General features: G+C 41.5%; 1 protein-coding gene and 1 pseudogene across 8 annotated transcripts in view; one reads left to right on the top strand and one right to left on the bottom strand.

Moving 5' to 3' along the window:
- Positions 1 to 13,909, top strand: part of LOC140514447 (TP53-binding protein 1-like) — a 130,923-nt gene that overhangs the window by 1,945 nt on the left and 115,069 nt on the right. The gene's annotated exons all lie outside the window — the stretch shown is intronic.
- Positions 1 to 13,909, bottom strand: part of LOC140514476 (enhancer of rudimentary homolog pseudogene) — a 55,788-nt pseudogene that overhangs the window by 38,582 nt on the left and 3,297 nt on the right.

Raw genomic sequence — 13,909 nt, 5'->3', positions numbered from 1 at the left:
GAGAGAGACAGAGAGAGAGAAAGAGACAGAGAGAGACAGAGACAAAGACAGAGAGAGAGACAGAGACAGAGAAACAGAGAGACAGACAGAGACAGAGACAGAGAGACAGAGAGAGAGAGAGAGAGTGTGAAGGCACCAAAATCACTTTTCCTTAGGAAAGTTTACCTCTTGGTTGCAGAATCAGAAACGAATTGCTTCCCTGCTGGGGTTTCTTGTGTCCTTCCTTTGTTCCCACTTCAAGCTCTCCACTAGCGGAATCTGTAAGCCTTTTAATGACAACAACACTTACAACAAAACCCAGAAGTGTTTCATTGTTAAGACTTTGGTAGGTCTTTCACTGCAGAGGCCAGAATCGGTTATGAAATCTTCCGATTGAAGCAGTAAATCTAGGTGATGTTTATGAATGGTTGTTTATTTCCCCCAAAGTGAGGCTGCCACGAAAGCAGTTGATTAAATCAATCCATTGTGTTATTTTATGTTTAAATTGCCCTATAGGCCCTGGAGGAGTGTTTCTTTCTGTCTATCCACATAAGTAAAACAACTAGAATGAAAAAGATTAAGAAAACTCTTCAAGAGTGAGATGAATTCCAAGGATTTATCTGAAAAACTTTCCAATGTACCCAAGTAGGAGCATGATTCAAATTCAGTCCCTATCTAGCATGCAATCTAAAGTCTAAAGCAATGCAGCTGAATTAACTAATCTTCCTTGGCAAACTACTGTTTCATTTTGAGCATGAAATTTTATTTAAGGCTTCTTCACAACTGTGACCACTTTAAAAAAGAAAAACCTTAAGGTTACAATGGAGCTTAGCATTTTCATTTTACATTTTATGGGTTTGATAATGTTCATTGTTTTTTTAAATCCCATAGCTTTTTTGAGAGAGAAACTATTAACTTGCAGGATCCAGTCTAGAGAAATCTAAAATTCATAGAAAGGCAAACTCTGTTAAATGAAAGTTTGGGGTGTTGTGTGTGTGTGTGTGTGTGTTGTATGTGTGTTTGTGCATGTGTGTTGGTGCATGTGTGTTGAATAATAGGATCTCTGCAGGCCCTTACTATAGTGGCCACACTGGAGAACACTAGAAACACGATTCATTTCCTTATCTTTGTGCAGTTTCTAACTAGGACTCAGGAGTATGAGACTTTCAGGCTCTTAGCTCCGATCTGATTATGTGTTAGGATCGCAGTCCTGGTCTTCTGCCTCTGTCTTCCAAATTGAAGCTCTCTGTTGGAACACTGTGTTAAATAAATATATGGAGAAATGGTGACATATCTCCAGACTTTCTAACACTCCAGAATCAAAAACAATTTATCTAGAAAAATTATCTTAACACCAAAGATAGAAATTAAATGTGTTGCAAGGGCATTTCCCTTTCTGTCTGCTTAAAGATTTTGTTTTATGTACTAAATATTTCAGACAGCATACTACTATACTACTACTATGTACTATATATAAAGGATATTTTATATACTAGCAGAGATACAACTGTTCTGTCTGAGAGGTAATGTTGGGAAGTAGCATTGTCTACAATGAATCTTATGAAGGAATCATATCTCAGAAATGACTAATCCAGAACACTACGTTGGAAAAAAAAATCATTTCTTTTTAGAGTTTGTGAGTGTATGTGGGGGGTGAGGTGGGTGAGAGGTGAACTTATGTGCTGGATGACAGGAATGAATCATGAAGGCAGGTATCACCTTTGTTGCTTACAAAATAAAAATGATTTTGTACAATACTCAGTCCTAGAAAAGCAAATTCATAATAGATCTCATTTTTTATTCATCAAAAATAAAGGTAATGAAAAATAAGTCTAATTCATTGAGAGTAGCCTGGTATGGTGGAAAGAGCACTGGTTCTAGACTCAGAGAATCTGGGTTCAAATTCTCACTGTCACTTCTTACTTGTATGATCTTGGACAAGTCACCTAATTCCTTTGTGCCTCAGTTTTCTCAGTTGTAAAAAGAGGGTTAGATTAGATGACCTTCCAGGCCCCTTCTAGCTCTAAATAAATGATTCTAAGTACAGGTTTACATTTCCAAACAATCAGTTTTAAGGGGGAAAAATTCTTCATGCCCATAATGAAAATAAAATCTCGCCCTTATATACGCTACAAATTCAGTCATTCATGGTGTCAGATCATGTAGCACAGAGTAAATCTATACTAATACAAAAAAAAAAAAAACCCTGTATGTAGCATGAATTTGCCTTGACATCATCATTTTAATGGAGTTTTATTGTTTATCACAAAATAATTTTTCTTGACCTATTTTAATATATATAGTCCTTTAAGTTCTTACCTCCTAAATTTTTGTGTCTTCTGATTCCAAGTGTCATCTGGCCTTGTATTGTATGTGATTTGTCCTTTATTATTGAAGAGGACCTTGACATCAGGAACATGATGCCATGACTTGCAAAGTGAATTGTATGAGTCTGGTCATCTGTTCTATGCAATAGAGAGAGACAAGTCCAACTTAACTAATGGTCTTCAATTTCAGGATTTGTTGGTTTGGGCATTTGTAACGTACAGAGGATAGATGAGTCTCTGCTTCTTCATAGGCATTTTAAAAAACATGTAAAGTCTACTTTTTTTGTTTGATGAGTTTGTCAGAAAATTCTAGACTATTTTATTTTATAATTATCATTGCTAAATCATGATACTGAGGTTTGATTAAGTCATCTTAGCTCTAAAACTAGGATACACCCAACTCTTCTCCACTTTTATCTTCCGCATTTCCTAGACTATAAGCCTAAGGAGAAAATGGTCACAGCATCCAAAAAGTGTGGAGTATAGGTGATCACCTCTAGCATCTTTTTAGGGAGATAGTCACATTAAAACGTGTCTTTTCTAGGTATCTCTCCAAAACTTTATTCACTGAGAATTCCCCAAAAGTCCAGGCACAAGCCTCTGACCTCCTTACAGCTTTTCTCTACTGTATTTATTATGTCAAACCCTTAAAACCTAGATAGCTAGTGGAAAGAGGACTGCACTTGGAGTCAGGAAGACCTGAGTTTTAATCCTATTTACACTGTGTGTAAGTCACTTATCCTCTCTCCACCTGTTTCCTTATCTATATAATGGGGATAATGATAGCATATGCCTCCCAGAGTTATGAGGATCAAAAGAGATAAGATTTGTGAAGTACTTTGCAAACCTTAAAATGCTATATAAATGCTGGATGCTATTATTAGAAATAGGTGTGGCACAGTCAGCCAAATTATGAAATGCTGAGAAAGCAAAATAAAAAGGAAATAGTCTCAAATTCAGTAAGATAACAGGTTCTGTCTTATGTAGAGTAAAAAAACATGAGAAATAGATTGTGCAAACTAGTTCCTTTTTTTGTTGTTCTTTAAGATCCAGAAGACTGTGCTCCTCAAAAGCCTTTCCAGTGGTACCCACCACAATGACCTGCAAATCAGCGTTTGTTACATACACTGAGTGTCATGCAAGTAAATGATGAAGGAAAACTTAAGGAAAGGGTCAGGTAGAAAAGACATACTTTTAGTCAGGTTTTAAAGAGATAAGAAGGAAGGAAAAACTATGAGAAAAGATAAAAAAGATGATTAGTCCAAGAGATAGAAGCTACAGGGATTGCTTTTCACAAAAATCTGACCTGCTTACACGGCAGAATATTCAGTGAAAATTGACATAGACGTCTATTGTGTTGGCAAAACCTGTTTACTGTGTGCTGGTAAATGTTTAACTACCAGTCTTCTAAGGAAAAAGAAGTGTGCATGACACTTTAAAGTTTAATTTGCATCATTAATATTTATGGACATTGTTAACATTATTAACATTATTAATATTTTCTCCATCACTTTCTTATGTCTAGACAGAACATGAAATCAAGTCCTGATTTGTAGTATTTGCTGATTTCTGAGTTGTAAGGGCTCGCACTGATCATTTAACAATTGTTTGTCAAAGTATCAGCTGGCTCTAATATGCTTCTGCTTCAATTGACGTAAAAGTGAGTCTGAAGGATCACAGAATCCAACCCAAAGAGCTAGACATGACCTTAAACACTTTGTCATCTTACAGATGAAGAAATCAAGACCTAAAGAAGTTAAATGACTTGTGTAAATGACAGAGATATGAACTTCTATTGCTTATCATTGTTAATTCTATTTAACTTTACTACTAGATGATCTAGCTTGGTTATATAAGTGGATAGTATAGTGAATGGAAACACTGAGAACACATACACTCCTCATAAACAATGGGAGATCCACTGGTGAACATAGTGGCCATTCATACAAAACCTCTTCTGGGACATCGTTGTCATCAATAGTTATTGACCGCCTACAGTGGACAAGACACTGTTCCAGTTCTTTAGGATACTAAGATGAATCGACAGCATTTATTCAGGCATTTACTATGAGTGTTACATGCTCAAGATGCAAAGATGAAAAATGACACAGTTCCTCATGGATCATAAAATTTATTTGGAATTCTATCCAAGTATAGTGGGCCATTTCACAGGTGTGGAATTCAATGAAAAAGTGGGCAGTTAATTGGAAGAGAGGCAAAATCCATTCTCTTCAACAATTAGAAAAGCTCATGACCCCAGTCAGGAGTTCTTAACCTGGGGTCCATGAAGTTGCTTTCTTTTCTTTTAAATATTTTGTTAACTTTATTTCAATATGGTTTGTTTCCTTCATAATCATATGTATTTCATTTTGTGCATTTAAAAACATTATACTGAGAAAGGGGACCAGGATTCTACCAGATCACTACCCAAGTCCTTGAAACAGAAAGGTTAAGAATGCCTGCCCTAAGTAGATTTTGAACTTATTTGCTTAAATAATCCACAGTTAACCTGTATAAGAACTGTTATTTAATAGATTCAGAAATATTTTAGCAATTTAAATACCTTCTATTTTATTTATTTTGAAAGTGGAATTTTTTTTAAATCATACCTGAAGTTATATGCTATCTTCCTCAGGCACATATTTATTATTTGGGACAAAATAGAGTGACTTGAGCCTCAGTGAGAAGAGAGAATGCATTAGAGTGGGCTGTTTATGTGTAATTCTTAAAGACTTACCTATTTTCAACTAGAAAGGCACAACATTGCTAGTTTCCTTTCTTTCCTTCACAAAAACATGGGCACTCACATATACACAAGGATTCTACTGGCAATTTTATCTCAGCCATATGTTTCTGGATTGGCAGTTTGATCAGGCAGCTTCCTCAGTCTAACTCCACTGCCTTCCTCTGCTTTACCAGACTTCTGGTCAAGTCCTCTACAGTCTAGGCTCAAGGTAAAGTCTCAGGGGGCAACAGTATGACAGGGTCTTAGATGGCCAGGGTAATTAAACTCCTCACCCAGCCATCTCTAACTTTCTTTCCTCTCCTTGAATTGTGCTTTCCCCCCCCTCCTCTCGTTTCCCTCCTCAACTGGAAGAAAATATGCAACAACATTTTTTCACACAGATTCCCTATTATGTACTCCCCAGAGAAAAAATGCTTAAAGCATAGAGAGACCTCATCACAATACTTTCTGTTCTATTTACCCACAGACAATATCAGTCCTCTCGTGAACCATGTACAGTATCTGATTGGGGATCACAACCTATCTCAAGTAGTCTCCCTAAATACCTACTGGACTTAACAGATAGTGAGATCTAAAGCAAATAATATTTCTTATTTTTTATGTCTCCGCATTCCTCTACAGAAATCATAGTGTGATGCTGCATCATGGTATGGAGGTAACACTGGGTTCTTGAAGACTATGTCAGGTAGCATAAGCATTGGCATATTCAAACAACCAGGAAAAACTTTGAGTATGATTTGGATAACAGATTGTGTCTGCTCCATGAGGAACAGCAAAGTATGAGGAGACATTACCAGAAGTTTGGCCATAAAGTGATGAATTCTTTGGCCATGGTGACCCAGGCACCAAAGAGCTAAAAATGCAAAATAGTCCTGACTAATATGTGGCCCCCTTCCATTTCTGTGATGATGGTGATGGGAGCATGAGAAAGGGATCAAGTGGGTTAAGCATCACGTAGTTTTCAGATCTACAAGTCTATGTTCCAGTCACTGATTCCAAAGAGGCCAAAACTGCTCAGTTCTCTGAAGACCTACAACATCTTCTAAAAACAACAACCAAAAAAGATGTCACCTACATCACAGGGGATTGGAATGCTTAAGCACAAAATCAAAAGATAACTGGAATAACAGGTAAGTTTGGTCTTGGAGTACAAATGAAGTGGGACGGAGACTAACAGAGTTTTGTCAAGATAACTCACTGGTCAGAGCAAACACTTTTTTACAACAATCCAAAAGGTGATTCTACACATGGACAACACAGATGGTCAATATTGAAATCCGACTGATTATATACTTTGCAGCTAAAGGTGGAGAAACTCTATAGTCAATTAAAACATGACTTAGAGCTCACTGTGACTTAGATCGTGAGATTCTTGTTGCAAAATTTAAACTTAAATTGAAGAAAGTAGGGTAAACCATCAGACCCCATAGGTATGACCTAAGCAATATATTTTAAGAATACGAAGTAGAGGTGATGAATAGATTTAAGGGATTAGAGCTGGTAGAAAGAGTGCCTAAAGAACTATGGACAGAGGATCACAATATTGTACAGGGGCAGGGACAAAAATATCCCAGAGAAAAAGAAAAGCAAGAAAGCAAAATATCTGTCTAATAAGGCTTTACAAATAGCTGAGGAAAGATGGAAAGTGAAAGGTAAAAGAGAAAAGGAAAGATATGTCCAACTGAATGCAGAATTCCAGAGAATACCAAGGACAGATAAGGTTTTCTTAAATGAACAATGCAAAGAAATAGAAGAAAACAATAAAATGGAAAAGACAAGAGATGTCTTCAAGAAAAGTAGATATATCAAGGGAATGTTTCATGCAAAAATGGATATGGTAAAAAAATAAAAATGGTAGGGACTTATGAGAAGTAGAAGAGATAAAAAAAGAGGTGGCAAGAATATACAGAAGGAGTATGCAAGAAAGATCTTTAACCTCAGTGATAATGGTATGGTTACTGATCTAGAGCCAGACATCTTGGAGAAGGAGAAGAATTGCTAACAGGAATACTAGTAAGGGTGATGGAATTTCAGTTGAATTATTTAAAATTCTAAGAGATGATGCTGTTAAAGTGTTCCATTCAGTATGTTGGCAAATTTGAAAAACTCAACAGTAGCCACAAGATTGGAAAAGATCAGTTTTCACCCTAGCCCTAAAAAATGACAAGGTGAAAGAATGTTTGAATTACCAAACAATTTTGTTCATTTCCCTTCCAGACTGGGATCTGGGGTTTGTTTGGGTTTTTTTTTTTTTTTTTGATGAGGTAAAGAGCCCATTCTCTGCCTCATTTCTTTATCAGTGAACAGGCATTGCCTCAGTCAAACTGAGACCTGTTAAAGACCTTAGCTTAGAAAGGCCAAAGTCTCTACTGCATCTAGGGCCATCTCTAGTCATCCTGATCTATAGATGGCTCTGGAGAAGAAAGTGAGGCTGGTGACTTGGCACAGCCCTCCCTCCCTATATCCAATTCACTTGCCTGTGGTAGCATCATTTTCCTGGAGTCATGATCCTCTTCAAGAACCAAGGAGAAACAATAGCAAGCAATAGTGTCAGTATAAATGCAAGTCAGTTGTTTCAATATATTGACTCATTAGACAAGATCACACATTTAGAGAACCAACAGATTAATGTTTGTAACGCTGATCTGAAAACTTTGTTGTTCTTGTCTGACTCCTCACTGCTGTCTACGTTCACTCTGAGACCATCAGGATCCAAACAATGACCAAGTAGGGAGTGGCCTGGGACCTATCATTCTCTAGTCAATGAGGGCCAGAGTGATTGGGCGTTGTCAGGTGCTTAAGGGAAAAAAAAAGTTTCAGGGATCAAAATTTGTCATTGTTTGTCCCTCATTCTCCAAGAGGACCATGACATCAGGGAGGTGATTACATTCTTGCTATAAAGGAAGCTACAAGGCATGAAGAAATTGCTGTTAAGTGAAGGATGGTTCACAAGTTTCATTTGTTTTTCCAGAGAACTGAGTAGAGGAGTAAGTTGTCAGTTTGGATGGAATCCTAATAAAGCTGCCCCCACCCCCAATATTCTAACTTCCTTACAGTCCCATTACCCCTACTTCACCACTCCCCCATCCCTAACTCAATATCCGAACTTCTTTATATATGCCTCACTGCTCACTAGAACAGGTGTGTCCATGAACTCCTATGTCTCACAGAACAGCAGCAGTGTCCCTGAGATGAGATCCCAGTCACTGTCTCTAGCCAGTCACTGGTTCCAGACCCATTCCTCATACTTCCCACAGAAACAGCAGGTGTATTCATGCACTCAACCACAACCACATCCATCTAGTCTCAGACAGGACCATCCTTGGCCAATCAGAAAGCAGCACCACCAGGATGCCCATGCAGGATGTGGACCCCAAAACAACAGAAGGAACTTTCTCTAAGTAAGCACCTGCTCGGTAACAGCAAAATCTATCCTTTCGGTGAACCTATGACATAGAGAGGCCCATTATGTCATTATCATACATTCATACCCTGCCATGGATTTTTCTGTATGCATTGTAGGTATTTGCATACACAATTCGACCGTGGCTGGGACTCCTCCCCTATAACCTAATCCTTAACAAACTCCTCCTGTCTTCTTAATATTCATAATTTGTTACGTAATCGCATCTTTACCCTATAAAAATCCATCTTGCTTTCTCTGAAGTTGCTGGGCCCTCTTGGGCTTCCTAGGAAGCATCAATCTCAAGAAATGTCTATGCTTGGATTAGAGATGGTCTGACTGAATTCTTTGAGATAGTTCTACCACAACATTATCATGAAACCACAACAGTTCTATACTAAAGAGATCTTTCTCAAACCTGTCCTCCAATATGTTAGTTATTCTTTCTAACTTTGTCATCTGAAAATTTGATAAGTATGCCATTTGTTACTTTATCAGACGTTAATAAAAAACAAAGTGAAACAGCACAAGGCAGTGTTATAACCAAGGTGTGGAAAATCAAGTTTGGCCCAGGGCACTGAAATTGAAAAACAGCGACATCACTTGTACTCTTTTGACAGCATGTAAACAGCTGAACCTAGCACCTGGATAACAATAATAATTATTTTAAAAAGGAAACTGCCAGATGGTACAACTGCTCCCCTCAGGGTTGTAATACAGGCAAATTCCTCTCAGATTTGGACCAATCCTTCTTCCTAAGTGACTGGAAGACTAGTGACACTCTACAAAGCACAAGGAAAGTTAGGAAGAGGATTCAGTTTGGAGGTAAAGATAATGAGTTCGGTTTTGGACATGCTGAGTTTATGATATCTATGGGATGTCCAGTTTGAGATGTCCAATAATAGGCAGCTGGAGATGTAAGACGGGAGGTCAGAAGAGAGGTTAATGTGGGATAAAGTAGATTTTTCTTAATCACCAGCATAGAAATAATCATTGTATCCATGGAAACTAACAAAATCACCAAGTAAAAGAAGAGGAAGAGGGCCCAGGACAGATAGCTATGGCACATCTGTGGTAAGTGGGTATGATTTGGATGAAGCTCCAGCAAAGAAGAGCAAAAGGGGTGGTCAATTAGGAAGGAGGAGTACCAGAAGAAAGTATCCCAGAAAAGGAGAAGAAGGTAAACACAGGCTCAAAGTTTACAGAGAGGTCAAGAAGCATGAAGCCTGAGAAAAGACCCATGTTTCTCTCTAATAGCCTGTAAGTTGCCTGAGGGAAGGGACTCATATAATGTAGTGGGGGCAGTTCATAGGTATTTGATAAATTCTTTGTTGAATGAATGAACCAAGATACTCAATAGCTTCTTAAAAGATTGTCTTAGCAGTCCACACAGACATGGATGAAGCATGTATATTGCACAGATCAAGATCATGATACTTAACTGGAGAGATGGCACATGGAATTAATCCATCTTTTTTTTTTTTTTTTGTGATAGACACTGGACATAAACAATTGCCTAAACCCAGAATTGGATAGGAGGAAGAAATCAAACTGGATTCTATTTGGGAAATTGCAAAGCACTTTTACTGATTCTAAACTGTTTTCTCTCCCTTTGCAATTTAGAAAAATGGTCCCCTCAAAAAAGTCATGAACAGGGATTTTACAACTGAGATAATCAGGAAACTGGGACAGGATGCTTCCTCATAAGTTTTTTTCTTTATAAAGCAGAGGTTCTTAACTTTTTGTGTGTGGCAATCTAGTGAAGCCTATGGACCCCTTCTCAGAATAATGTTTTTAAATGCATAAAATAAAATACATAGGGATTGCAAATAAAACCCATTATTTTGAAATACAAATTTCAAAATAGTAAAAACAGACAAAACTTCAGACTCCAGCTTAAGAATGCCTACTTTAGAGAACTCTTTTTCCTCACTTCCCAATTTACAATCAATCAACATTTACTAAGCACCTATAATATGTCAGGCACTATGCTAAGCATTGGGGATGCAAAAAGGCAAACGACAGCTTCTACCCTCAAGAATCTTCTAAGGAGACATGTAAACAAATATATACAAAGAAGCTATATATGGGACAAATAAGAAATAATTACCAGAAAGAAGGTACTAGAATTGAGGTTGAGAAAACCTCCTTATAAAAGATGGAACATTAGCTGAATGAGGGGAGTGGAAAGAGGATAACACTGTATACAGTTATAGCTACATTGTGTGAAGGCTAATTTTGATAGACTTGGCTCTTGCAAGGCAAGGTTCTAGGACAACTCCATAAGGCTCATGATGGAAAATATTATCCACATCCAGAGAAAGAATTGTGGCATTTGAATGCAGATGGAAGCAGACTATTTGCTGTCTCTCTTTTGTTTTGTTTCTTCTTTCTCATGGTTCATTCCGTTGGTTATAATTCTTCTTTACAATATAACTAAAATGAAAATATGTCTAATATGAATGTATATGGACAGCCTATATCAGATTGCATGCCATCTTGGGGAGCGTATGGAGGGGGAGAAAATTTAAAACTCAAAAGCTTGTGGGACTGAATGTTGTAAACTAAAAATAAATATATTTTAAAAATAGGAAAAAAAAGATGGAATTTTAGTTGAGAAGTCCGAGAAGTCAGTAGGTGAAGCGGAGGAAGGATAGCATTCCAAGGACGGGAGACAGCCAGAGAAAATGCCTTAATTTACCTGTGGTTTTAGAAATCACAACAATGAGTAACAATAATGATTAATAAAGTGCTGCTTCCCACCCTTTGTTGCTTTTAAGAACTCCAGTTGATCTCCCCCAGGGACCACCCAACCTCATTTGGCTTCCATCCTACCTCCTCTTAGGAGACTGATGATATCTCCTTTACAGAGTATAGGTGGGCAAGCTGAATTCGAACTCTATTAGTGCTAGAAGAGACCTTAAAAAGCTCATAGAATCAACTGGTTCTACTGTTTCATTTTAAAGATGGAATCTGAGGCCCAAAGAGGTTAAGTGTTTGTCCGTGGCCATACAAGTAGTAACAGAGATGCACTTTGAACTCCCACATAGACTTCAAATCAGGTGGTTTTCCTACAATATTAGACCAGATATTAATCAACACCGCCAACTCTTGGGGCAGGCAGAGTTAGAGTTGGGCTACCTCCATAAGCTAACAGGAGCCTAAGTAAATTCTGCCTAGTGGTGCTTAGAGAAATGGTGTGTTTAGCAGAGACCTCCCATACTGCCAGCATATCTTCCCGTAGAGCTGCAAAAAGATAAGTAGCTCTTAGGCTAGTTTAAGAGGTTTGAGTACATAATCCCCAGTTTCTTTGGGTGCCTCCACTCGAGCAGACCTCTCTCAGAGATAAGATAAGTCGTATCTCTCTGGTCACAAATTTTTAAATCCCCAATTTCTTCCAGCTCCTTTCCTTCCCCAAAGTGCTTTGCACAAGACTGATCCCTGGAGAAAAGTCTAATGGGCACTGCCTTTATGTTTCCTTCCAGGCTTCGTTTGGGATATTAAAATCTCTCCTTTGAAAAGGGCTTTAGAGGCTTTTAGATTGCTTACTAGCTCTGGGCAAGTCACTTAACCTCATGGACCTCAGTTTCCACCTCTGTCAAATGAGTAAGAAGGAAATGGCAAATCCCTCCAGTATCTTTGCCAAAACCCCCAGAGAGGGGTCATGAAGGGTTGGACACGCCTGACAACCTGTCCTGAGAGCGCTGCAAGGCGGGACTTTGGACCAGCACGCTGCGTGGGGCTGCAGGATTGTGGGGAGCAGCATCCCTGCGGATCACCTCTGGGTATTTGTGATAAGCCTCTAGTGGCCCCCAAGTCTGTCTCCCCACACCTTCTAATACAAGCCTAAGCTTGGAGCCTTCCCTTGTCTTTGGAGACCACACCGAACCCCGCTTTACAGGGGAGAAGCTGGGGCTCAAAGGGGTTGCAGGGCACGCGCATGATCAGGCACCCCCTCATGGCACCTCCAGCCTCCCCCCTGCCCCCCCCCGACCATGGAGGGGCCTTAAGGGCGGTGTAGCGCTCAAGGCTGCAGGAGCCCGGTCCAAACCTCGGCGTCCTGCCCGGGACGGGAGCACGTGGGTGGAGTCCCCGCCCTGCGCCTAGCCCTTAATTAATGGTCTGAGTTGCACGGCCCTGACCATGGTCCACCAGGGATCTCCGCCCTTACAGGGAGCTCACGCGCAGTACCTGTCGGACTAGCCGTAGGACCGGGCTCTACCTTTCTCCCCCCAGCCCTCCCACCTTTCGGTTCTGCTGACGGCGTTACCGCCGAATCAGGCTATTGTTAGGCCCCCGCGGAGGGGTTCTGATTGTGAATGGCGCGGCCCAATCAGAGAGCGGGTCGAACGTTGGCGCTGCCGTTTGAGCCGCTGCGTTCGGCCCGAAGCTGAGTTCTCGGCTGGGGTGCGGAGGCGGAGCGGGAGCTGAGTGCTTGGCTAGGCGGCGGAGGCGGAGTGGGAGGCGGGAGACCGCGGCTTTGGGATTTGGATTGTGGGGGCGACCGGTCTGCCGGAGTGGGCAGCCCGGGATGGGGTAACAGCCCGGCTGACGGAGGGCGGTGCCTGAGCGTGCGAGACCGGTCCGGAGGGGAGCTCGAGGAGTCCGCGGCGGAGCCAGGGCCCAGGGCCCGCCGGGCCTCCGGCGTCTGGGGCGACGTTAGCCTAGGGCCTGACCGGCGACGAGCGGGGGGCCGCAAGAGCCGCAGACCCGAGGGACCGGAAATAGAGACTGGGAGTCTAGGGGAAAGGTCTTCTGGGGTGAAGGCCTGGGACTGGTTGGTGGGCAGTGACCGGGAGGAGCGTGGACGAGTCTGTGGGGAGTGACTGGAGAGGAGCGTGGACAAGTCGGTGGGGAGTGACTGGAGAGGAGCGTGGACAAGTCGGTGGGGAGTGACTGGAGAGGAGCGTGGACAAGTTGGTGGGGAGTGACTGGGGAGGAGCGTGGACGAGTGACCGGGAGGAGCGTGGACGAGTCTGTGGGGAGTGACTGGAGAGGAGCGTGGACAAGTCGGTGGGGAGTGACTGGAGAGGAGCGTGGACAAGTTGGTGGGGAGTGACTGGGGAGGAGCGTGGACAAGTTGGTGGGGAGTGACTGGAGAGGAGCGTGGACAAGTCGGTGGGGAGTGACTGGAGAGGAGCGTGGACAAGTCGGTGGGGAGTGACTGGAGAGGAGCGTGGACAAGTTGGTGGGGAGTGACTGGGGAGGAGCGTGGACGAGTGACCGGGAGGAGCGTGGACGAGTCTGTGGGGAGTGACTGGAGAGGAGCGTGGACAAGTCGGTGGGGAGTGACTGGAGAGGAGCGTGGACAAGTTGGTGGGGAGTGACTGGGGAGGAGCGTGGACGAGTGACCGGGAAGGAGCGTGGACGAGTCGGTGGGGAGTGACCGGAGAGGAGCGTGGACAAGTTGGTGGGGAGTGACTGGGGAGGAGCGTGGACGAGTGACCGGGAAGG

The sequence above is a fragment of the Notamacropus eugenii genome, chromosome 7 (genome assembly GCF_028372415.1).
Source record: "Notamacropus eugenii isolate mMacEug1 chromosome 7, mMacEug1.pri_v2, whole genome shotgun sequence".
Taxonomy (NCBI): domain Eukaryota; kingdom Metazoa; phylum Chordata; class Mammalia; order Diprotodontia; family Macropodidae; genus Notamacropus; species Notamacropus eugenii.
Note: the sequence above shows the minus strand (reverse complement) of the source record. Positions and strands in the feature narration are given on the sequence as shown.